Source organism: Bos javanicus, chromosome 21 (genome assembly GCF_032452875.1).
Source record: "Bos javanicus breed banteng chromosome 21, ARS-OSU_banteng_1.0, whole genome shotgun sequence".
Classification (NCBI taxonomy): Eukaryota; Metazoa; Chordata; class Mammalia; order Artiodactyla; family Bovidae; genus Bos; species Bos javanicus.
In genome coordinates this window covers 19,590,181-19,615,562 of record NC_083888.1, presented here as the reverse complement: position 1 = coordinate 19,615,562, position 25,382 = coordinate 19,590,181, and the positions used below count along the sequence as shown (strand labels likewise).

General features: G+C 44.0%; 1 protein-coding gene and 1 long non-coding RNA gene across 6 annotated transcripts in view; one reads left to right on the top strand and one right to left on the bottom strand.

The window, feature by feature from the left end:
• Positions 1-25,382, bottom strand: part of LOC133234159 (myeloid-associated differentiation marker-like) — a 70,728-nt gene that overhangs the window by 15,961 nt on the left and 29,385 nt on the right. The window lies entirely within an intron of this gene.
• LOC133234158 (uncharacterized) lies at positions 1,775-23,753 on the top strand. 3 transcript variants are annotated; one of them, XR_009732049.1, is made up of 4 exons: positions 1,775-1,944; positions 20,861-20,925; positions 21,618-22,122; positions 23,465-23,753. It is a non-coding gene; the product is annotated as an uncharacterized LOC133234158 (long non-coding RNA). The 3 variants fall into 3 exon arrangements; XR_009732048.1 differs by lacking the exon at positions 1,775-1,944 and adding an exon at positions 13,886-14,141; XR_009732050.1 differs by lacking the exon at positions 1,775-1,944 and adding an exon at positions 14,169-14,264.

Genomic DNA, 25,382 nt, shown 5'->3' with positions numbered 1-25,382 from the left:
GGCTATAATCCTGTGCTGTGGTCAGCAAGTGTCTGCCGTGTGCCAGGCCCTCTTCTCAGTTCAGGGACTACAACAATGAACAAAGGGCAGAATACCCCTTCTCAGTGGATCTGTATTCTAGGGTTTATCTTTGAAGCCTCCTGTTTTCTTTGAAAGTCAGTTCAGAGTTCTGCATTCTATTTTGTAATAGGTCCATAATGTCAATAATATACCCCTAATGGGAAATAGATGGGGAAACAGTGGAAACAGTGTCAGACTCAATTTTTGGGGGCTCCAAAATCACTGCAGATGGTGACTACAGCCATGAAATTAAAAGACGCTTACTCCTTGGAAGGAAAGTTATGACCAACCTAGGTAGCATATTCAAAAGCAGAGACATTACTTTGCCAGCAAAGGTCCGTCTAGTCAAGGCTATGGTTTTTCCTGTGGTCATGTGTGGATGTGAGAGTTGGACTGTGAAGAAAGCTGAGTGCTGAAGAATTGATGCTTCTGAACTGTGGTGTTGGAGAAGACTCTTGAGAATCCCTTGGACTGCAAGGAGATCCAACCAGTCCATTCTGAAGGAGATCAGTCCTGGGCATTCTTTGGAAGGACTGATGCTAAAGCTGAAACTCCAGTACTTTGGCCACCTCATGCAAAGAGTTGACTCATTGGAAGACTCTGATGCTAGGAGGGATTGGGGGCAGGAGGAGAAGGGGACAACAGAGGATGAGATGGCTGGATGGCATCACTGACTCGATGGACGTGAGTCTGAGTGAACTCTGGGAGTTGGTGATGGACAGGGAGGCCTGGCGTGCTGCGATTCATGGGGTCGCAAAGAGTCGAACACGACTGAGCGACTGAACTGAACTGAACATGTCAGGCTTGTTTAGTACAAAAGTTATGAATGGTCTGGTGCCTGCGCTGCCCTATTTGTTTGAAGATACAGAAAACTGTGTCTTGTTGTGCCTATATTTGAGCAAGTTCCGGTGGACACTCCTCCTCTGGGTGATGGAGGAGAAAACTGGGTCCTTTGGGAGTTGGGCAGAGTGTAAGGGAGATGATGGAGGCATCTGGGACATGTTGGCAGTTTCAATCAGTGTGCTTCTGCTAACAGTGCCAGCCTCCTTTGGGAGAGCAGAGAATTAAGGGAATTCTCTGAGGCCACAGACCTCCTGCTGTAGGGCTGTGCCTGATCACACCCTGCTGTAGCCACGTGTTCCGGGAAACAAACTCACTCAGAAGGACAATGCAGATAGTGGAGCACAGTTTATTACACCGGCGGGCCCAAGGCAGAGTCTCCCCTTAGCCAAGGACCCCGACCAGCATTTGTGAAAATCTTTTATACTCCATGTGTACGTGTCTGAACCCACCACTCCAAATTCCTTGAGACTTACATAAACCAAGGAAAATACAAACCAATAACCCCATCATTCATGTGCTATGTGCTCATGTGCTCAAACAGTCAAACAATTAACCAGTAATCAATAAACCTGAGGTTACACTCTGATAGATACAGAAAAATTTATAGCCTGTCTGGAGAAGGGGTGATTAGTGTATGTTTTCTCTTAGGCGATGAGTAACCTAGATATGATCTTCAAGGTCATAAGACCTCCAGACAGGGGGTCTTATCCTTCTGTTGTTGTTTTCATGGGCACTAAACACAGAGTTCAGAGTCCATTGGAAAGGTGGCTGAGCATGATCAGCATGAACAGGCCTAAGATGGAGTCCAGGCCCTATGAATTCCTTCTTCAACCCGACCGCGTGGCTCGACTGTGGAACTCCAGGCTATGGCAGAGAATGGGAGAGAGGTTGCCCTTTGCAGCTGCCAAGGTCTCTTAGGCCTTGAGGACACTTTTTTATTCTCTTGTCCGTGCCAGCCTGACCTTCCACTCAGAGAAACACTAAATATTGGAGGATCAGGAGGAGGGCGTCTGGTGTGTTGTGACACCCACCAGCATTTTGGTAAATCCCCCGAGGTGCACCTCAAGGCCTCTTGATGTTTTCTGTTTTGGGGACTGATGGAGTTCCAGTTTGAGGTTTCTGCCTGTTTGTAAGGTGTTGCTTTGGAGAAGTGTCCCAGGCTTGTGGGACTTAGAAGTCACGTCTGGGGCAGGCTTGCCATTTGTGCTTTGAATTTCTGGGCACCTCTTAGGCATTTGCTTTGTTTTTGGTGACTTCCCGTTAGTGTGGTTTGGTTTGGCTTGATTACTCTGATTTGTGAGCACAGACTTCTGACGCTAACTGCTTAAGCTAGAATGGAAGTGCTTCCTCTAAAGTTCCTTCTCAGAGTCCCCTAGGGAAAATCCTAGGGGACTTGGTCAACCTGTAATTATGACAAGAATTTACTTAAGTGGAAGTTAAAGATGATCACATGTAAAAGATATTTTTCCCCCGAGAAAGCTCTTTTTTTTTTTTTGCCTATGTAATTAATTAAGATGATGTGGGGAAGGGGCAGGCAGGAAGCTGGCTTGGTAACTTTAAACAAAGACCTCCTGGGGGAAACTTACATTTCCATGTGTTTTTGAGATGTGAATGTTCTATCTGACATTCCTAAGGTGTTCTGTTGTGTGTTTGTTTGAGTTAGGCCTATAAGAGGTCCTTTTATAATTTATTAGTGCCCAAGTGATGGATACTTCTAAAATTAAAGAAACTAACAAATTATGAAATCTAGAATGCTCTCATTGTAAACAACTCTTTTTTCCTGTACCTATCTAACCAAAGTTAAGTTAACCTGAAAACAAGAAAAGCTGGTTTGGGAAACGCCATTATGATCTTCCCCTTGATGTCTCTTACAGATGCTAATAAGAACAATTAAGAATAACAGCAGAAAAAAATTTGGAAGGAAAATGTAGCAATTATTTCAATGACTGGAAGACGACAGGGCAACCCACTCCAGTATTCTTGCCTAGAGAATCCCATGGACAGAGGAGCCTGGAGAGCTACAGTCCCTGGGGTTGCAAAGAGTCAGACAGGACTGAGCAACTAAGCACATTTCACTGAGGCAGATTCTTTTAAAAAATGATTTGCCTTAACTAAATAAATGTAAAAAAATCTTTGGATGGTTATTTGGAACCAAATAAATAGAATGGAGATTTATTTGATTAAAATAAGGTTTGATATTACTACACTGCTGCTGCTGCTGCTGCTAAGTCACTTCAGTCGTGTCTGACTTTACCTTAAAGTTAATGAGCCAAGAGGGATTCCCGCTGTTGTTTTTCAGTCCCTCAGTCATATCAGCAGAGTCGCTCTGCTGCTGCTGCTGCTAAGTCGCTTCAGTCGTGTCTGACTCTGTGCGACCCCATAGACGGTAGCCCACCAGGCTCCGCCATCCCTGGGATTCTCCAGGCAAGAACACTGGAGTGGGTTGCCATTTCCTTCTCTTTGGGACCCCATGAACGACAGCAAGCCAGGTTCATCTCTCACATCACTACATGACTACTGGAAAAACCATAGCTTTGACTATCCGGACTGTAGGGGGAGTTCGTAATTTCCTCGGTTCTGTCTTGCTGCAGCAAAAAATTGAAGCGACGGACAGATCAGTGTTACAGCTCAGTTTTATTTGGCAAGCAAAGGAAAATACATCCTTGAGGCATGCGGGCGGGCTGACCCAAAAGACAAGAAGAGAAGAGAGGCCCCCGGGTCAATTTTGGCTCCTCTTTTTGTATGTTTTTTTCTCCTTCCCCTGAGCCTGCCCTGTGTAAACTGGGCTAGCCAGGAAGACTGTTTTACCTGAGGTCCTCACTCCACTCCCTGGACCTTCCTTTGTACTATTTTCGTGGGCTTTTTCCTTCTTTGTCTTTTAGCCACTACCATTCTGGACTCCTTTATCCCATTCTAACTACCTAACAGGACCTTTGTCAGCAAAGCAATGTCTCTGCTTTTTAATACGCTGTCTAGTTTTATCATAGCTTTTCTTCCAAGGAGCTAGTGTCTTTTAATTTCATGGCTGCAGCCACCATCTTCAGTGATTTTGGAGCCAAGAAAATAAAGTCTGTCACTATTTCTATTTTTCCCCCTCTATTTGCCATGAAGTGACGGGATCAGATGCCATGATCTTAGTGTTTTGGATGTTGAGTTTTAAGCCAGTTTTTTCACTCTCCTCTTTCATCTTCATCAAGAGACTTAGTTCCTCTTTGCTTTTTGTCATTAGGTTAGTGTCATCTGCATATCTGAGGTTATTGATATTTCTCACAGCAATCTTGATTCCATCTTGTGCTTCATCCAGCCTGGCATTTCACATTATGTACTCTGCATAAAGCACATTTTTCTGTCTTCTGACTGGTGGGATTTGAGCTCTCATTTGAGTTGTCATTTTGATCTTCATTCCAAGTAATTACAGATGCTGACTATCTTCTTCTGTGGTGGAGATTTGGTGTTTTGTTTTGTTTTCTTCTCAAATTGTATGAGGAAAATTTATCTGTGGCAAGTGGCTTCTAGAAAGTTCATTGTGTCTGGAGTTCATTTCAAAAATACCTTCTCTTGGACATTTCTTGAGGTTAGCCGTCATAAACAGTCCACCAGGCTTTCTGAATTGGAGATGCCAATAAGCACCAGTGGTCAAGTTGAAGTTAGAAGAAAAGTCCACAGGGGCAGCCATTTCTCATGCCCACCTCTAGACCCTCCAGTGACAAGTGCCTAGGGAAATTTGGCTTCTTGGGAAGTAAATTAGAGTGGACTGTGCCTGACCAAACACTCAAGGACTTGCGGTTCAGTACTTCTTCTCCCTAAAGCTTCACAATCCTCCATTCCACTGTCCCATCCGGGGCCACAGCATCCTGCTGAGGGTGCTGACGTGCCTAGGAGGCAGTGCTCTCAGGAAGGAGGCTTGAGTTGGGAACCTCAGCACCAGGAGACATGGTGCCTGGGTGTCTGTTGCCCCCAAAGTCCTTGAGCCCTTGATCTCATTCAGGACTCTGGTCCCAGCCAGAACACAGCAGACAATAGGTCTTTAAAAAATGTTAACCGAAGGGCACTATGCCAGGCTGTGTGGACCCCACCCCAGTCCAGCAGTGGGACCCAAGCCTGCTCAGCCTCCAGGGATGGGATAGCATCCCATGTCAGGAAGGCTGGAGATAATAGAGTAGGCATCACTTTTCTTTCCTTTTCTTCAACATCTTGTTGATGCTTCCTTGCAGTATTGTCGATCTGCAATATGATTGTTGTCAGTGTACAGCCGCCTGCTTCAGGCAGGACGTATCCATGGAGTGTATTTGTTGTTTTCTGAATTCTTTTGCCATGGAGATTATTGCAGAAGGTCAAGAAAGATGCTGAGCATCAGGTCCTTGGGGATTATCTATTTCACATGCAGTTTTCTGTGTATATGAGGAAGGAAGGAAGGAGATAATCCTTGTGGAGTATCTCTTAGAGACAAACATTTCTGTGTATAGGTCAGAGATAGAGATTTCTATGTGTATGCAGAAGGAAAGAAGGAAGGAAGCTGATAATCCTTATGGATTATTGATTACAGATACAGATTTGTGTCTGTGTTAGACAATAATGAGAGAAGTTTGAACCTTCAAACAGTGCTAGTGGGAATGTGAAATGGTGCTGCCATTTTGGAGAACAGTGTGGCAGTTCCTCAAATTGTCAAACTTGAAGTCACCACATGACCCTGCAGTTCCACTCTTACATATAAACCCAAACACCTGTGCATGCATGTGCACAGCAGCACAATTTCCAAGGACCACCCAAATGACCATCAACAAGTGATCAGAGAACAGATACACACAGTGGGGTCCGTCCACACAGTGGAATATGACTCGGCCATGAAAAGGAGCGAAACTCTGACACAGGCTACAGTGTGGATGGACCTTGAACACATGATACTCAGTGAGAGAAGCAGACACAGAAGGACACACAGCACGTGATTCCATTTATAGGCAATGTCCCAAAAAGGCAAATCCACAAAGAATGAAAGTGGGTTTGTGGTGGCTATGGGATAGGGGAGGGGGTGGATGGATGGATGGATGTTGGATGGGTGAATGGATGTATGGATAATGGATGGATGGATGGATGGGTAGATGGATGTGTGGATGGGTGGGTGGATGGAAGAAGGGGTAAACAGAATGTGGTCCATTCACACAGTGGACTATGACTCAGCCATGAAAAGGAGTGAAGCTCTGACACAGGCTACAATGGGGATGAACTTGAACACACAATGCTCAGCGAGAGAAGCAGACACAGAAGGACGTACTGTCTTAGTCTGCCTGGGCTGCCATAGCGAAATAGAAGGCTGGGGGCTTCAGCAACAGGAATGCATTTCCTACAGCTCTGGAGGCCAGATGTCAGAGATCAGGGCGTCAGGATGGTCAGGTTCTGGTGAAGCTCTGTTCTTGGTGGGGGCAGGGGTCTTCACTGCATCCTCACATGGAGGAAGGGCTGAGGAGGTTCCTTCGGGGTCTGTTTCTTAAGAGCACTAATCCCGTTCATGGGGTCTCCACTCTCACGACCTCATCACCTCCTCAAGGCCCCCCTCCTCACACCATCACCCTGGGGGTTAGGTTTCAACATGTGCATTTTGAGGGGGACACCAACACACAGCCCAGAATAATCACAAACCATATGATTGCATTTATAATAAACATCCAGAACAGGCAAATCCAGAGACAGGGAGTCAGGGAGTGGGGCCTGGCGCTGGGGGAGGGGAAGGGCAATGTGAGGACCTGAATAAACCCTGCAGCTTAGGATGTTCAGGAATAGCCAGTTCTGACTCCACATTGGAACTGTGTCTTTGGCTCTCTGTTACTTTTGTTACTATAATCACACATAGCGGCCTGCCTCAGAGAATCCTGCCCCTCTGCCTGACTGTTAAAGTGCCTTTGTTCAGAACCCTGTCCACCTGTGGATGGCAGGAAGGAAGAGATTAACACATCCCCTGCCTGAGGCTTGGTGTTCTCCCAAGGTATTTTCAAGATTTAAGGCCTTTTTAGTTTGTTTCCTCACACCCTCCTTCTTTAATTCATAAAAGAACCTGGCATCCAGACCCCGAAGAGATAGTTCTTTGGAGATATTGATCGGCCGTCATTTTGCTCAGCCGGCCCTTAGGATACAGTTGTATTTCTAGTCTCCACACCTCGTGTCATGCAGCCAGCATATGCAGCAAGCATAGCAAGCTTGGATCCCTGCCCCTGCACCTGACCTCTGTCCTCAGCTGATTTTAATCTGCATCCTAAGCAGCTGTGTTCCAGCTGCAAAGAGAGGGAGCCTATTCACAAGGCCCTCCCAGGGCACGGGGCTCACATGGGCAGACCCCTCCCAGGGCAGGGGGCCTGTCTGGGCAGGGCTCAGCACACAGGTACCCTGCATGGAACCCTGCAGAGCACCCCCAGCCCTCTTCCTGGTCACCTCAGAGCAGGACCTGGACTAACAAACAGCCGCTCCTGGGCAGGTCAGTGACCCTGGGCTTCACTCTGTGCGGCCTCCTTCTGGCAGGTCTTCCAGAGGTTCCACTGCACCCGGGGCCCTGGGCTCCTGTCTCCACCCACCACCCCTCCTCTCCCTGACTCCTGGGTTCCTCTATTTAGGAGAAGATCTTCTTGAAATTCTCTCCCACTCGTGGGCCAGATAAAATGATTAGAAATCAAACCAGAGCTGCAGCCCCATGTCCATCTTGACCCTCAGGCCCACACCTGTTCCTTGCACCTGGCAGGCACAACAAGACCCATTTTCTGCAACCGTGAGCCCCTGGTGGGTGAGGATTGGCTGACTGGATGAGTTGGCCAGCCCTTCCCAGCTATGCCTGGGTTGAGGTCTTTATAAACAACCCCTTCCAGGCAGTGGGGCTTCTCTGATGGCTCGGTTGGTAAATGAAATAACCTGCAATGCACGAGACGCGAGTTGGATACCTGGGTCAGGAAGATCCCCTGGAGAAGGGAATGGCAACCCAGTCCAGTATTCCTGCCTGAGAAATCCCATGGACAGAGGAGCCTGGCAGGCTACAGTCCATGGGGTCACAAAAATCTGACACGACTTAGCGACTAAACCACCACCGCTTCCCTAGTAGCTCAGCTGGTAAAGAATCCGCCTACAAGGCAGGAGATCTGGGTTCAGTCCTAGGCTTGGGAAGATCCCCTGTAGAAGGGAACCGCTACCCACTCCAGTATTATGGCCTGGAGAATTCCATGGACTGTATAGTCCCTGGGGTTGCAAAGAGTCAGACGCAACTGAGCAACTTTCACTTGGAAAAAACCACCCCCTCCAGGCAGCAAGAATGCCTGCAGTGGCACCTAACACCATCTTCTCTGCCCCTCAGGAGCATAGCTGGTCTGGTGAGAAGGATGAGGGGTCACACATCGTGGGCTGATTTCTTATTTTGGGTTTCTTTTTCATTGTTCTAAGAGCTGGGTCCCAAAAGAACTTGCTGTGATGAATGTCAAAGTTTCTACTGCCTATATTTTCCTCTAGAATTTCATAGTATCTGACCTTACAATTAGATTTTTATCTTGAAAATCTGTTGCTAAGTCGTGTCCAACTCTTTTGTATTCCCATGGACCATAGCCTGGCAGGCTCCTCTCTCCATGGGATTTCTCAGGCAAGAATACTAGAGTGGGTTGCCATTCTCTTCTCCAGGGAATCTTCCTGACCCATGGATCAAACCCGAGTTTGTTGCATTGACAGGCGAGCTCTTTACTACTGAGCCATAATACGGTGGAATCTTTATCTTTGTTGTCGTTCAGTTACTCAGTTATGTCTGACTCTTTGCAACCCCATGGACTGCAACATGCCAGGCTTCTCTGCCATCACCATCTTCCGGAGTTTTCTCAAACTCATGTCCATCAAGTCGGTGATTCCACTAACCATCTTGTTCTCTATTAACCCCCTCTTCTCCTGCTTTCAATCTTTCCCAGGGTCTTTTCCAATGAGTCAGCTCCTCACATCAGGTGACCAAAGTACTGGAGCTTCAGTTTCAGCATCAGTCCTTCCAATGAATATTCAGGACTGATTTCCTTTAGGATGGACTGGTTGGATCTCCTTGCAGTCCAAGGGACTCTCAAGAGTCTTCTCCAACACCACAGTTCAAAAGCATCAATTCTTCAGGGCCCAGTTTACTTTATGGTTGAACTCTCACATCTATACATGACTACTGGAAAAACCATAGTTTTGACTAGATGGACCTTTGTCAGCAAAGTAATGTCTCTGCTCCTTAATGTTATCATTATACTGCTGCTTGATTCAGTTACCACATACACATACAGCATATCTCTTTTCTGGATTCTTTTACCGCAGAGGAATTGCAGAAGGACTAGCAAAGTTCCCTGTGCTGAACATCAGGTCTTTGTAGGGTATCTATTAGAGATACTGATTTCTGTGTATATGTTAACGATACAGATTTTGGTATATATGTTAGACATACAGACTTTAGTTTATATCTGGAGGAAGCAAGGAAGGAGATAATCTTGCAGATTATCTGTTACAGACATAGATTTCTGCTTATATGTTAGTGATACAGATTTCTGTGTATTCTTACAGATTCTGAAATGTTTGCATTTGTGGGAGGAAAGTAATAAAAAAGTGAAAGTGTTAGTTGCTCTGTCGTGTCCAACTCTTTGCCACCCCACCCCTGCCAGGCTCCTCTCCATGGAATTCTCCAGGCAAGAATACTGGAGTGAGTAGCCATTTCCTTTTCCAGGGGATCTTCCCAACCCAGGGATCAAAGCCAGATCCCCTGCATTGCAGGTAGATTCTTTACTGCCTGAGCCACCAGGGAAGCCCATTTCTGGGAGGAAAGGGCAAGGAAAGAAGAAAGGAGGTAATCCTTTTGGAATATCTATTTTAGATACAGATTTCTGTGTATATGTTAGTCCCAACCTCCTAATTCATCCTTGCTCTTTCAACTTTTTTGGAACCCTCTGTGTTTGAATTCGCAGAGTCTCTTTTTGTGTTGTAAATTAGTTTGTCTACTTCCTTTTAGATTTTGCCTAGTATTCACATCATATGCTATTTTATCCCTCTGTCTGCCTGACTAGTGTCTGACCCTCCAAGGTCCATTCTTGTGGTGACCAGTGGAATAATTTCATAATTGCAGTGGCGGTTCTCATGGTTGAATTGTGGTCCACTGTATGTATGTACCACACCTTCTTTAAGCTTTAATGTGTCAGTAGACATTTTTCTCGGAGAAGGCAATGGCATCCCACTCCAGCACTCTTGCCTGGAAAATCCCATGGATGGAGGAGCCTGGTGGGCTGCAGCCCACCAGGCTCCTCCATCCATGGGATTTCGAAGAGTTGGACACGACTGAGTGACTTCACTTTCACTTTCCACTTTCATGCATCGGAGAAAGAAATGGCAACCCACTCCAGTGTTCTTGCCTTGAGAATCCCAGGGACAGGGGAGCCTGGTGGGCTGCCCTCTATGGGGTCACACACAGTCGGACACGACTGAAGCGACTTAGCAGCAGCAGCAGACATTTTGCTGGATCTGTGTCTTGGCTACTGTAAGCAGTGCTGCAGTGAGTGTTGGGGTGCATGTGGGTTTTTGAATGATGGTTTTCTCGGGATATAGGCCCAGGTGTGGGAATGTCAGATCCTAGGCTTAGCTTTCTGGGAAGTGTCCCCCCGTCAACCGACACAGGGAGGCTGTGCTTTCTAGTGGCTGTTGCCAATGTCCATTCCCACGTACTGTGTAGGTGGCTTCTCTCTCCTCCTGGCTTGCTCTTGCATTGTTGCCTGTGACATGTGAGAATGGCCATTCTGAGCGGTGGGATTTGATTTGTCATTGTCACTTTAATTTGCATCCTCCTGTAATAATTAGAGATGTTCAGAATCTTATCCTGTTGCAGGGTGGGAATTTATTTTTCCCCCTTTATACTTTTATTTACAGGGTGTCAGGGAAATTTACCTGTTGCAATTGGCTTCTTGAACATCGGTTGTGTTTGGAATTTACGTCTGCAACGTCAGCCCCAGATCCTTTCCTGAGGGCAGCTGTCACTCACAGCCCCACAGGCTTTGTTCATTGGAGGTGTAAGCACAGCCGGTCAAATTGTAGTTACAGGAAATGTCCACAGGGCGGCAGCGCTGTTTCGTTCTCAACTCGCTTGTTTCTTGGGCAACCAGAGCCTTCGGGAATGTCTGCTTCCTGGGCTGTGAGTTAGAGGACTGTGCCTGAGTAAACACCCAAGGGCTTGTGTTCCCCTGCCTCTTCGCCCTAACGCTTTACTCTTCATTATCCGAGTTATCCCTGCCTCGCCCACAGAACCCTGCTGAGGTGCCTAGGAGGCTGCACTCTCAGGAAAGAGGATTGAGGTGGGGACCCCAGCACCAGTCAACCTGCAGTCTTGGTTACTTTTCAGAGTTCAAGGCCAGAGGGTCAGGCGACCATCCTTTGGTTAAACGCCAGAGCAAACCTCACAGTACAGGTTAAAGCGGGGCTCAGTTAAGGGCACCCTGCCGGGCTGTTCAACCCTACTCCTGGCTAGGCATGGATCCAAGGCCGTTCAGACTCCAGGGATAGGATGGCAGCCCAGGTCAGGGAGATGGGTGGAAATTAGGCTTTGCTTTTCTTTAATCTAATGGCGATGGTATACAGGAATATAGTTGCCCTGCCGGTTGGTGCTTGTTGTCAGTATACAGCCACCTGATTCAGTATGACATATATTAACACACAGCATATCTGTTCTTTTATGGATTGTTTTGCCCTAGAGGTTCTTGCAGAATTTCAAGCAAAGTTCCCTGTGGTGAACATCAGGTGTTTGTGCAGCCTCTGTGAGATATACAGATTTCTGTGTAAATGTGGAATTAGGAAGGAAGGAGATAATCCTTGTGGATTACCCATTACAGATATAGCTTTTTGGGTATATGTTAGTATCAACCTCCTATTTCATTCGTGACATTTCCTTTTTTTTTTTTTTTTTTGAGTTTTTTGTGTTTTGATTCTCAGAGTCTCTTTTTGTGCTGTAAACTACTTCCTCTGTATTTCTTTTTTTAAATTTTGCCTAGAAGGGACATCTGCTATTTTCTTCCTGTTTCTGACTTCACTTGGTATATGATCCACCAAGGTCCATCCTTGTGGGAACCATTTGCAGGATTTCATAATTTCAGTGGCAGTTTTTCTTGTCTGAGTAATAGCCCATTGTATATATATATACCACAGTTCTTTAATATTTAATCTGTCCATGGACCATTTCTTGGGTCTGTGTCTTGGTTATTCGAAGTAGCACTGGAATGAACATTAGATTGCATGTGTCATTTTGAATGATGATTTTTTTGTAATATAGGCCCAGGTGTGGGCACAAACGGAGAAGGCAATGGCACCCCACTCCAGTACTCTTGCCTGGAAAATCCCATGGACGGAGGAGCCTGGTACACTGCAGTCCATGGGGTCGCTAAGAGTTGGACACGACTGAGTGACTTCACTTTCACTTTTCACTTTCATGCATTGGGGAAGGAAATAGCAACCCACTCCAGTGTTCTTACCTGGAGAATCCCAGGGACGGGGGAGCCTGGTGGGCTGCCGTCTATGGGGTCACACAGAGTCAGACACGACTGAAGTGACTTAGCAGCAGCAGCAGTGGGCACAAAAGTCGTAGGCTTAGTTCTCTTGAAATTTTTTCTTCTGGCCTGTGCAGGCTGTCCTTTCTAGGGGCTGTTGCCAATGTCTGTTCCTATGAAAGGTGTAGGGGGATTCCATCATCTCCCTGGTCTTTCCCCCCTTTCCTGTTTGTAGACAGTTAGGATTCCCATTCTGTCAGATGGGATTAGATTTCTTATCGTTTTGATGGGCATTCCTGCTGTAATAGTTCAGGATGCTGGGATTCTTGTTCTGTGGCTGTTTGGGTTTTCTTTTCTTTTTCCTTAAAAGCTGTGAGGAAATTTTACCTTTAATTGGATTCTTGAAAGTCAGTTGTCTTTGGAATTTATTTCTGCAATAGCCGTCCAAGGTCCTTTCCTGAGGGAAGGTGTCATTAACAGCCCCAGAGGCATTGTTAATTGGAAAGTGAAAGTGAAGTCACTCAGTCGTGTCCGACTCTTTATGACCACATGGAGCCCACAGGGCTTTTCTGTGCATGGGATTTTCCAGGCAAGAGTACCAGAGTGGGTTGCTATTTCCTTCTCCAGGGGATCTTCCTGACTCAGGAGTCGAACCTCGGTCTCCCGCATTGCAGGCAGACGCTTTACCCTCTGAGCCACCAGGGAAGCCCCATTGTTAATTGGAGGTGCTAGTAAACATGCAGTGGACAAGTTATAGTTACAGAAAATGTCCACAAGGTGGCAGCACTTCTTCATGCCCAACTCTGGTTTCACCTGCAACCCCAGCCCTAGGGAAAGTGGGCTTCCTGGTCTATGAATGAGAGTGAAATGTGCTTGAGCAAACTTCCAAGAGCTTGTGTCTCACTACTTCTTCCCCCTAAAGCTTCACCCCTTCCCTCCAGACTCATCTGAACCTGGGGCACGGCTCCCTGATGAGGCTGTGCTCTGAGGAAGGAGACTTCAGCTGGGACTCCGGCACCAGTGAACCTGGATTTTTGGTGACTTTACCCTGGTCCAGAGGGTCAGGCCACCATCGTTAAGGAGCACTAGGGATTCTGGTTCCAGCCAGGGCAAGCCAGACAGTTCAGGTTTAACAGGGGTGTCAAAGAAGGGCACCTCCTGGCCTGTCTCGACTCCACCCCAATCCAGCCCTGCACTCAAGTCTACTCAGGTTCCAGGAATGAGTTATCAGCCCAAGTTAAGGAGGTGGCAGGGTATAAACTAGTAATTCCTTTTCTTTAATCTCATGGGTAGCTGTGCTGGGACAGTTTTCCGGTTTGTGCTTGTTGGCAGTGTACAGCCACCTGAGTCAGTTGTGACATACAGACAGCATATCTGTTGTTTCCTTCAATTCTTTTCCATAGAGGATATTGCACAAACTCAAGTAAAGTTCCGTGTGATGATCCTCGGGTCCTTGTGGAGTGTCTATTAGAGATAGAGTTTCTGCACAGTGGATGGAAGGAAGGAGATAAAGCCTTTATTTATTTATTTATTTTGGTTTGCTTTGTCTGTGTTGGAAATCTCAGTCTCTTTTTGTCTTGTACATTAGTTCCTGTACCACCTTTTTTATTTTGCCCAGAATGGACTCATATGCTATGGCCTTTCTCTGTCTGGCTTCACTTCGTGTGTGACCTTCAAGGTCCATCCCTGTGGCTGCAGGGGTGTTATTTCAGTTTCAGTGGCAGTTTCTCTGGGGTGAGTAACAGTGCATTATCTACACGTACCACATCTTTTTTAAGTTTTAGCCTGTGGGTGACGTCTTGCTGGTTCTGTGTCTTGGCTATTGTAAGGAGTGCTGCAGTGAAGGTCGGGGTGCATGTGCGTATTTGAATCTTGTTTTTCTCAGGATATCAGCCCAGGGTGGGAACGTCAGATCCTAGGGTTAGCTGTCTCAAGGGGCTGTCTCTACCCCACCCTAGTTTTTCCTTCCTCTCTTACTTATCGTTTATCTTTTTTTGGCCAGATGTGTGTTTCAAACCTTACCAAATTTTTGGGGGGTTGTTTGGTATAATTTGAGTACAGATCCGTTATCTGATATGTGGTTTGAAAACAGTTTCTTCCAGTTTGTGGTTCATTTTTTGATGTTCTGAATAAGGTGTTTCATAGAGTAGAAGTTTTAATTTTTATAAATAATTTTATAATTTTTAATTTTCTGAGGAAGTTTTTAATTTTCTGAGGAAGGTTTTAACTTCCTGAAGAAGTTTTTAATTGTATGAAAGTGAGTAGTTCTATGAATATTATTAATTATAAAAGATTTTAGGAATGTCAATAGTTTTATAAATTTATTCAACTTATAGAAGTTATGCAAATTTTGATATTCATTTTATGAAAATTATCAATTTTATGGAAGTTTTAATTTTATAGAAATTTTCAATTTTATGGAGGTATTTAATTTTATGGAAGTTATTAATTTTGTGGAATATCTGTGTAGTGATATAAATATTTACCTACAGAGAGATATAAATATCTATCTACCTAGACATGTAAACATCTATCTACAGAGAGATAAACAATTCTCTATATATTATATAAATATCTATGTACACATCTGTTTATATTTTTTGGCCAGGTGTGTTTTTCAATCTTTATCAAATTTTAAGGAGCTGTTTGATACAATTTGAGTACAGATCCTTTCTTGATTGAGTACAGATCCTTTCTCTGATATGTGTTTTGGAAATAGTTTCTTCCAGTCTGTGGTTCATCACTTGGTTTTCTGAATAAGGTGTTTCAGTCATGGATGCAGTCACCATCCACAGTACTTTTGGAGCCCAAGAAAATAATATCTGCCACTGTTTCCATTTCTTCCCTGTGTATTTGCCATACAGTGATTGGACCAGATACTATGATCTTAGTTTTTTGAATGTTGAGTTTTATTCCAGTTTTTTCATTTTCCTCTTTCACCTTCATCAAGAGGCTCTTTAGTTCCTCTTCACTTTCTGCCATTAGGGTGGTATCATCTGCATATTTGACATTGCTCACATTTTTCCTAGAAACCTCATTTCTAGCTTGTGATTTCATCCAGCCCAGCATTAATATGATGTACTCTGCATAGAAGTTAAATAAGCCATGTAGCAAGACACATCCTTGACATACTCCTTTCCCAATTTTGAACCAGTCCATTGCTCCATATCCAGTTCTAACCTTTGCTTCTTGACCTGCATACAGGTTTCTCAAGAAGCAGGTAAGGTGGTCTGGTCCTCCAATCTCTTTAAGAATTCTCCAGTATGTTGTGATTCACATAATCAAAGGCTTTAATTCTTTTTTAAGTTTTAAGTTTATGAAAGTTTTTAATTTTATGATATAAAAATAGATACCTATATTTTATGACATATATACCTATATTTTTGCATATGAGATATGTTCCTACATTGTCATATGAGATATATACTAATATTTTCATGTGGCATACATACCTATATTGCCATATATGAAATGTATAACTTTATTTTCATATATGAAATACACATGGAATACTACTCAGCAGAATAGCAAAATAAAAATGGGAAAGTTTTAAAAACAGGAGATGCCATCAAGAAACAGGTTTTGATGAGATTTTTAAAAATCACGTAAAATTGTTTTACTCTTGATTTTTGCTTTACAAAGAACTTATCAGTCAGGTCAAGCCATTTAATATAACTATAGGATAAATATGCTTTTTTTAAAACTTAAGTTGCTTCTGTCAATGTTCTCTGACAAAACATTTTATTTTCATTATTTTTCATGCCTACAAATTGATTTCAGTTCACAATGCCCTATAAGTAGAAGTCATTTAGCAATCTTCTCGCTTCAGATTAAGACTTTTGTATGTATTAAGATGTAAGACAGTATACTTGATTTGGAAGGGTTATCTTCAGTCTCTAAAAGCATTACTCAAAAGGCACAATGGTTTTCATTATGGTCCCTGGACTGGTATTTGCAAATCTACTAAATCAGAAGCTCTGAACTGCCGTCTGATGATTTTAGTAAATAAGCGTCCAGGTGAATCTGAAGCACTAAAGCAAACTGACTTTTGAGAACTTCAGTTTTCAGTTTTTGCGCTGAAAATCCTGGCAAAATACACTTTTACCAAGCCCCAGTTGTAAGAATTAGCATCATTAGAAGTTATTGTAAAATTTTCATCCTTTTGGTTAAAGAACAATAGCAAAGGAGTGTACTCTGCAAATATATGTATGTATATTTTCATATATGAAATATATACCTATGTTTTCTTATATGAAATATATACCTAGGTTTTCATATGTGAAATATATACTGAGTACTGCTCAGTTAATAAAAAGATTAAAATAATGGCATTTTCAGCAGTATAATCCTAGAGATTATCATAATAAATGATGTAAGTCAGAAAGACAAAGAGAAATCCCATATAATATCACTTACATGTAAAATCTAAAGTATAACACCAATGAACTTATCTATGAAATGGAGACAGACTCATAGATATGGTTACCAGTTACCAGTGGGAGGGGCAAGATAGGTATAGAGGATTAAGAGATAGAAACTATGTATAATATCCATAAAGTATAAGGATATATTATACAGCATGAGGAAATATAGCCTTTATTTGTAATACCTTTAGATGGAGTATAATCCATATAAATATTGAATCACTATGTTGAATACCCAAAACTAATATAATATTGTAAATAAGCTGTACTTCAACTTAAAAAAATGTTGATGGCTATCTACAAAAACAATAAAGTAGTCAAAAATTTAAAAATAAGTGAAATAAAAATGGGAAATTGTTAAAAATAGAAGATTCCATCAAGAAATTAATTTTGATGAGAATTTTAAAAATCACCTAAAATAGCTTTACTGTTTTAATTCTTGCTTTTCAAGAACTTATTAGTCCAGTCAAGCCAATTAATCTACCTAACACTAAACCTTACCAAGCTAAGGGCGGTAAGCATATTTGGTCACCATGTTTTTCCAAGAAGCCTCTAGTTGGCAAAGGTTTTTTTTAACTTTAACCTTTCTTGTCACTAATTGTAGCTATTTCAGGAGCAATATTGTTCTGGTGGCAATATCACGTGGTATAACAGGTCCTAAGATCACATTACCAAGGGTTTTCTTTTTAACTGAGCAACTTTTTAAAAAGTCGTGCTGTGCTTCATCCTGTCGGTGTTAAATTCTCATTGGAGAGGAAGTCACTTGTGACGCTGCTAGCCCCAGAGCCTCCTGCTCTCATCCTAAAGTGCGCCTGTGTTGCCGTATTAGGAACCTGGGGTCTGCAAAGTGAAGAGATTACCGTGTTGAAGGAGCTGGGAAGTGGCCCGTTTGGAGCGGTCCCTCTGGGCAGGTGGACAGGGCAGTATGATGTTCTGTTAAGGGGATCAGGGAGCGCTCCATGTCAGAAGATGAGGCCCAGACCATCAGGTAAGTTTCTTCTGGGGAATCATGGTTTAGCCCTCACCATGAGAGCACGTTCATGCAAACAGGTCTGTGGGTAACATCTCTAAGGCCTGAATCAAGAGTCCACAAATCATAGAATATACAATGGAATAGTACTCAGCCGTAATAAATGAAATAATGCCATTTCATCAACATGAATGGACCTAGAGGTTAGCATATTAAGTGAAGGCACAGACAGACAAATAGCATATGATATCACTTATGTGTGGAATCTAAACTATGATGCAAATGAACTTCTTGACAAAACAGAAATAGTCTCAGACATAGAAAACAAACTTATGGTTACCAAAGGGGAAAGAGGTGGGGGACAAATTAGGAGTCTGGTATCGACAGATACATACTACTATATATGAAATAGATAAACAAGTCCCTATGAACAGGATGGGGAGCTATAATCAATATCTTGTAATAGCCTAATAATCTGAGAAAGAACATGTATGTGGGTATATTTATATGTATGTATTATATATGCTTATATAAATATATGTAATATATATTATATATATATAATATATATACAATTGAATGACTTTGCTGTACACCTGGAATTAACGTAAAACAAATACTCTTCAATTAAAAATGCACCTGTTTTCGATAGAAAACAAGTCCACATATCATTAATACAAATATTTGAAGTTATAAGTCAATTTAGCACACCTTTACACAAGATTGACTATTCAAACAGAAGTCTTTGGCTGGGGCTGGCTTCACGGGCACAGGTTTGCATGGTGTCGGGGGCTCCTCTTGCACTTTGAAGGGCTCCGTGCTTGGTTTAAGGCTGGCTGTCACCATCCAAATTCTTAATAATTCTTACACAAGAATTCCGACATTTTCATTTTGCGCTGATCCTTCCCAATTATGTAGCTCATCCAGTCTCTGGCAATTGTGCTGTCATCAAACTGGGGATGGGCCTTGATGTCAGAACAGAAAAATCCAGCAGAAACTCCCTGAGGCTCATGGTGTAACCCCTGGGTCCTGGTGTAACTTTAAAACATATATTTTGCTATTGCTGCTGCAGCTGCTAAGTCACTTCAGTAGTGTCCAACTCTGTGCGACCACGTAGATGGCAGCCCACCAGGCTCCGCCGTCCCTGGGATTCTCCAGGCAAGAACACTGGAGTGAGTTGCCATTTCTTTCTCCAATGCATGAAAGTGAAAAGTGACAGTGAAGTCGCTCAGTCGCGACCCCATGGACTGCAGCGTACCAGGCTCCTCCATCCATGGGATTTTCCAGGCAAGAGTACTGGAGTGGAGTGCCATTGCCTTCTCCGATATTTTGCTATTAGAGGGCTGTTAATCCTACAGAATCCTAAAATGTTATTAACAACTCACCTAGTCATACAGAAAGAGGTCAAGCTGTATCACCAGGGCAAACTGTTACACCACAAATGGAATGGTCAGTCTGAGGCCTGAGATGTGGGAAATGTCAGCTGACAAGGTGGTCTCACCATGTGCCCCCTGGGCAGTGACTGAATTTGCTCAAGGAACAGCATTTATTTGCTCAAGGAACAGCAGACCTTGGTCCCAACACAAACCTTCCCTGTATAGGGAGCAATGCAGTTCTCTAAAACTGTTCAAAGATGTGTGTGTGTGTATGTGTGTGTGTGTATGTGTGTGTGTGTGTATGTATGCACGTGCACGCGCGTGTGTGTTAGTTGCTCAGTCGTGTCCAACTCTTTGCAACCCCATGGACAATAGTCCACCAGGACCCTCTGTCCATGGAATTCTCCAAGCAAGAATACTGGGTAGACATTCCATTCTCCAGGAGATCTTCCCAACCCAAGGATCAAATTTGGGTCTTCTGCATTGCAGGCATAACCAAGATCATTGCCTTAAGTAACATGATAATGAATGTCCCCTATAGTTAGACTAGGAAGAAAGGAAATAACTAAATATTCAATAAATCCTCATCTGTGAAAATAATGGTCAAGTTGACAGGTTACACTTAACGTACTTCACATATCTGAAAATTAAAGAATCATCCTGTAATGCTCCTCATTGTTAATTATTAGAGAAATGCAAATCAAAACTTCAGTGAGGTACCACCTCAAACTGGTCAGAATGGCCATCATTTAAAAAATCTCCAAATAACAAGTGTTACAGAGGATGTGGAGAAGAGGGAACCCTCCAGTAGTGTTGGTAGGAATGTTAATTGGTGCAGTCACTGTAGAGAACAGTATGGCAGTTCCTCAAAAAAAAAAAAAAAATAGTTACCATATGATACAGCAATCCCACTCCCAGCCATACAGACTAAGCTATAATTTGAAAAGATACATGCAGTATTCTAAAAGAATTTGTGCATACAAGCTGCAGATCTGAGAAGAAACCTTTACTCTCACATCTGAGACATCAAATTTGTCTTCACATATTGCTTGCTACATGGAGACCCTTGGTTCATACTCCATGTAATCACATTCTGTCATAGTTTGAATCTGTCCAATTTGAATTTTAGGATGTGGTTTCTCTCCAGCAGCTTAGGAGCATTCCCTTTTCTCCAGGCCCTGTTACTCTGGCATGACATTTCAAACCTCAAAACTGTTACTTGTTGCTATGAGCATCAATTTCATTTTAGCTCAGTTTGAACAGAGAAGCAAAAAATCAGAGGGGCCTATGTTTTCTGTTTTCATCATGGAGAAAAATGAAACTGTTAGAAGAAAAATTCCTGAAGCTCATGTGATCTTTGTCACTAATTGTTGGCAGGGGTTTTCTTTTATTTTAAGTGTGACCCTTCATTCATATAATAACAAATAACAGAACTAGAAGAAAGTAGTTTGAAAAGATGGCTTGAAAATCTGAACCGAAGGAAACAATGAAAACCGCAAAGATCAGGGTGCCAAGCTTTTAAGAATATTTTAGGTGTGCAAACAGTAATTAGTATGCTTGCGATTTCAACAATATATTTTTATTCTGATAAGGAATGTATTTTTTCAGAAGATTTCCAGCATGGCCACCTCCTGCTGGAAGCTGGGATGCTGGAATCAGGCCTCTTCCTGTCTGTCTTTACAGGACACTGGGCTGCACTCTGAGAAGTTCCTGTTGCTCCCCTGACCATCATGTGGCCAGAGAAATTGGTAACGTTGTTGTTTTGCCTGTTGAAATGTGTAATAGGACAGATTCTTTCGGTTTCCTGATGTGGGTGAAGTGTGGAGCCCAGTGATGACTTCTTCCTAGTTCCCACACGAGGGTGAGCCCCCATCGGATGATGAGAGACCCTGCATGTGTGACCTGTGCCTCCTGGGAGACCAGCGCTAAACTAGTTTGAACCTGACCAAGTTCTGTCTACATGGTAGATTTAGCCCTCTATAAGTCCTATCTACATGATGATGTTTAGATGAGACTGTGCTTTCTGAAGGAAAGTTACAGGCTCAAAATAGCCTGGAGTTAAACTCCCCTCTGGTCCTCCCCACCATTCTATGCAAAACAAAGAACTCTCTCACCCAAAGGAAAAAATGGACATTAAGGTTGGTTACAACCAGCTCCCAGCCAGTCCAGCCTCTGGCCGATCTCCAGAATTCCTTGCCCCAGCCATTTAAGAGATATCTACTCTGAACAACCTTGGAGAAGAACAGGCCCCCTTAAGACAGTAGATTTCCACATATATGCCTATACATACCTGCTCTTTTCTTGGGTTAGTGTAGCAGCTCACTAATCTGACTGCTGCCCCTTCTCACCTCATTAAAGGTGATCTGTTCCTGTAAAGTGCCGATCTCCTTCTTTTTCTGAACCTCGCCTTCTCTAACTCCATTCCCTACACTTTCTGCAGTGAGAACATTTAGACCTGACCTTGTACTCTCTGCACTGGGACATGGAGACCCGGGTGGAGGCCTGGTCTGGCTTCTGTCCTAGAAAACTCCATGCTTGCATCTGAATGTCAGTGCTCAGCTGTCTGGGGTCTGGAGCTGAGGAGGCCTTCTCTAGGTAACCGTGCTCTTCTCTGAGTGGGGTTCCATGGCCCTTCTGGGGGGCCTGCCAGGTTCAGCTTCCCTGGGGCTCCTGGAGACCCCTCAGGTGGGCTACCTGGTAATTATTCCAATTTTCCAGCACATTCGGGTTGAGTAGAGAAGCAGGTTCACCTGGTGAATTGGTTCCAGGGCACAGGGATCGGGCATAAAGTCAATGGGCAGCAGGTGAGGCTGCGGCTGTGAACTCCTTCCAGTCGACTCTCTCCTCCGAAGAGAACAGGGCTGCCCCTCGTCTTTCAGCCCAGCTCTCCTGTGTTTTCTCAGCACCTCGTCGGGACAAGAAAGACAGAGCCCGCCAGAACCAAGGTACTGTATTTAACTCCAGCATGAGCTTCCAAACCAGTAAAAAAAAAAAAAAAAAAATCACACAGAACCAAAGTGAAAACAGGAGGGGCCTGACTTCTCAGGGACAATTGAGGGGAGAGGAGACAGACCCTGCACTTCTTTCTAGGGTCCCGGGGGTCCCACAGACCTGGCTCGTTTACCCACTGGGGTCTGGCTGACCACAGCCATGGTGTCCTGATCGAGGGGGCACGTGACCCGAGGTGGGGTTCTGGGGACTGTGTGAGTCTCACCCCCTCTGCATGGGTCAGGATCACGTATGTGGGGAGACCACACACACAAAGACAAGAAAAAGGGAAGGATACATGAGAGCTTCACTTGTGTTTAGGAATCAGTACTTTATGGAATTCACTTTATACAGGCTGTGCCTGTTTGCCTTTTTACCCCCGCGAGGTTCACCCTCCCTGGGGCTCCTGGAGACTCCTCAGGAGACTCCTCAGAGACACGACACCCTAACCAAGGGTCGTGGGACCCCAGGTGCAGGCTCTGGGGATTGTGTGGGTCTCACCCCATCCACGTGGGTCGGGATCCTGTGTACACAGAGGCCGTGTATCTGCTGTGTGCCTGCAGTGTGTCTTGTCACCTCGGAGATTCCCAACATCTGAATTGAGGGTGTTGCCTGATTAACCTGTGGTCCCTTTTCTTCTCTTCACGTTGTCACATTCACGTGAGGTCAGGCGCCTTTGAGTGGGTTGCTGCTCTGTGTTCTGCTGAGTGACAACCTTTGCTGTCAGATTAATGTCATATCATTCTATGCTATGCTAAGTCGCTTCAGTCGTGTCCTACTATTGCGACCCCAGAGACGGCAGCCCACCCGGCTCCCCCGTCCCTGGGATTCTCCAGGCAAGAACACTGGAGTGGGTTGCCATTTCCTTCTCCAATGCATAAAAGTGAAAGTGAAGTCGCTCAGTCGTGTCCTACTCTTAGCGACCCCATGGATTGTAGTCTAACAGGCTCCTCCATCCATGGGATTTTCCAAGCAAGAGTACTGGAGTGGGGTGCCATTGCCTTCTCCATATCATAGCATATCACATGTCTAATTCATAGGTCACCACTGCCTGGTTTCCCCTTCACCAAGCTCAAGTATTTTAATTGTTATTGGTTTTTCATGTTATTGGTTTTCATGGTGTTGTTACAGAAAATGGCCACAAGGCGGCATCACTTCTCCACGCTACAATGTTTATTTCTTTATTCTGTAATTTTCTTGTAATTTTATATCGGAACATAGTTGATTTCTGATGTTTTTGTTTCAGGTGTACAAGAACTTGATTCAATTATACATAGATGTGTATCTGTTATCTTTCAGGTCCTTTTTCACGTTTAGGTGATTCAGTTCCGTTCAGTCGCTCAGTGGTGTCCAACTCTGCGACCCCATGAATCGCAGCACGCCAGGCCTCCCTGCCTGTCCATCACCAACTCCCGGAGTTCACTCAAACTCATGTCCATCGAGTCGGTGATGCCATCCAGCCATCTCATTCTCCGCCGTTCCCTTCTCCTCCTGCCCCTAATCCCTCCCAGCATCAGAGTCTTTTCCAATGAGTCAACTCTTCGCATGATTACAATGTGTTCAATAAACTTCTGGATCATCTATCCGACACGAATTAATGTGTATATGTTAACTCCAAGCTTTCAATTTCTCCTGCCTGTATCTGGAGGTTGGGGGCTCTGCAGAAAGGAAGAGATACTCCAGGTTGGTTTTGGAGGTATACTGCCTGCCACATGCTCCCAGCTCCCTCAGCTCCTGGACTCTGCAGCCTTGGGACGCAAGCCAATCTGGCTTCAGGGATGTGACACCAGCCCGGTCACTATTGCCTGGAGGGAATAGAGTTAGCATTTTTTCCCATTTTTTTTTCTTTCTGTTTTTAATCAATTATTTGAACTAGAGTTTTTAGGTGAATTAAAATCTTGTTTTTGTTTTTTTTTTCCCCCTTTCCTTTTCAATCTACCGCAACTGGTTCACTTCCATATAGATGTATACGCTTTTGGGGAGGTTCTTTTTCTATATAGGTAATTACATAGTGTGGTGTAAGATTCCTTGTGTTACACAGTGGGTCCTGGTGTCTTACTTTAGAAATAGTTATGTGCATATGTTAGTCTGAAGCAGCTCATTTCTCCCTGCCCCACATCTTACATTCTTGGTGACTGGAGATTTCCCTTCTAAGTCTCTGAGCTGTGTCTCTTAGAAAGAGTTCACTTGTATCCATTTTCAGATTACACCTGGAAGTGATCATGTGATACTTGCAGCTGCCTGTCTCCCTTACTTCACTTGGGATGACCACGCCTCCTTCCTTTTCTGTGGCTGGATTCCGCGTTATATCCTCCTTTTTCTGGTGGAGGTACGCTGCACTGTGAACATGAACCCACCTCTGTCTTCATTCATGTGTGGTCCTATAATTAGCTGCTTCCTGTCTTGGCTGCTGTACCTTGTGGGGTCAAAATTACATAGGTACACTTCTCTATTAAAGTTTGGGTTGTCTCGACCCAGCCGCCTGGACCCCACCCCAGTCCAGACAAGAGACCCAAGTCTGCCCAGGCTCCAGGGATGGGGTAGCAGCCAAAGTCAGGGAAGTTGGAGGGAATAAACTAGGCATTACTTTTTTATTCCGTTTCTTTAACCTCATGTCTATGCTGTGCTGGAGTATAGTCGATTTCCGCCTGATTCAGTTATGACATATACATGCAGCGTATCTCTTCTTTTTTAAATTCTTTTGCTTAAGAGCTTATTGCAGAAGGTTGAACCCGTGCTGAACATTAGGTCTTTGTGGAGTATCTGTTAGAAATACAGATTTTTTTTTGTATATGTGGAAGGAAGGAGATAAGCTTATATAAGATAAGATATATTAAAATTACTGGTACAGCTTTCTGTGTACATATTGCTGCTGTTTAGTTGATAAGTTTTGTCCGACTCATTTTGCCCCTACAGTCTGCAGCACACTAGCTTCCCTGTCCTTCACTATCTTCTGGAGTTTCCTCAAATTCATGTCCATTGAATCAGTGATGCTGTCTAACCATCTCATCTTCTGCCTCTCTCTTTTCCTTTTGCTTTCTATCTTTCCCAGCATCAAGGTCTTTTTCAACGAGTCAGTTCTTCACATCAGGTGGCCAAAATATCAGAGCTTCAGCTTTAGCATCAGTCCTTCCAATGAATATTCAGAACTGATTTCTCTTAGGATGGACTGGTTGGATCTCCTTGCAGTCCAAGGGACTCTCAAGAGTCTTCTCCA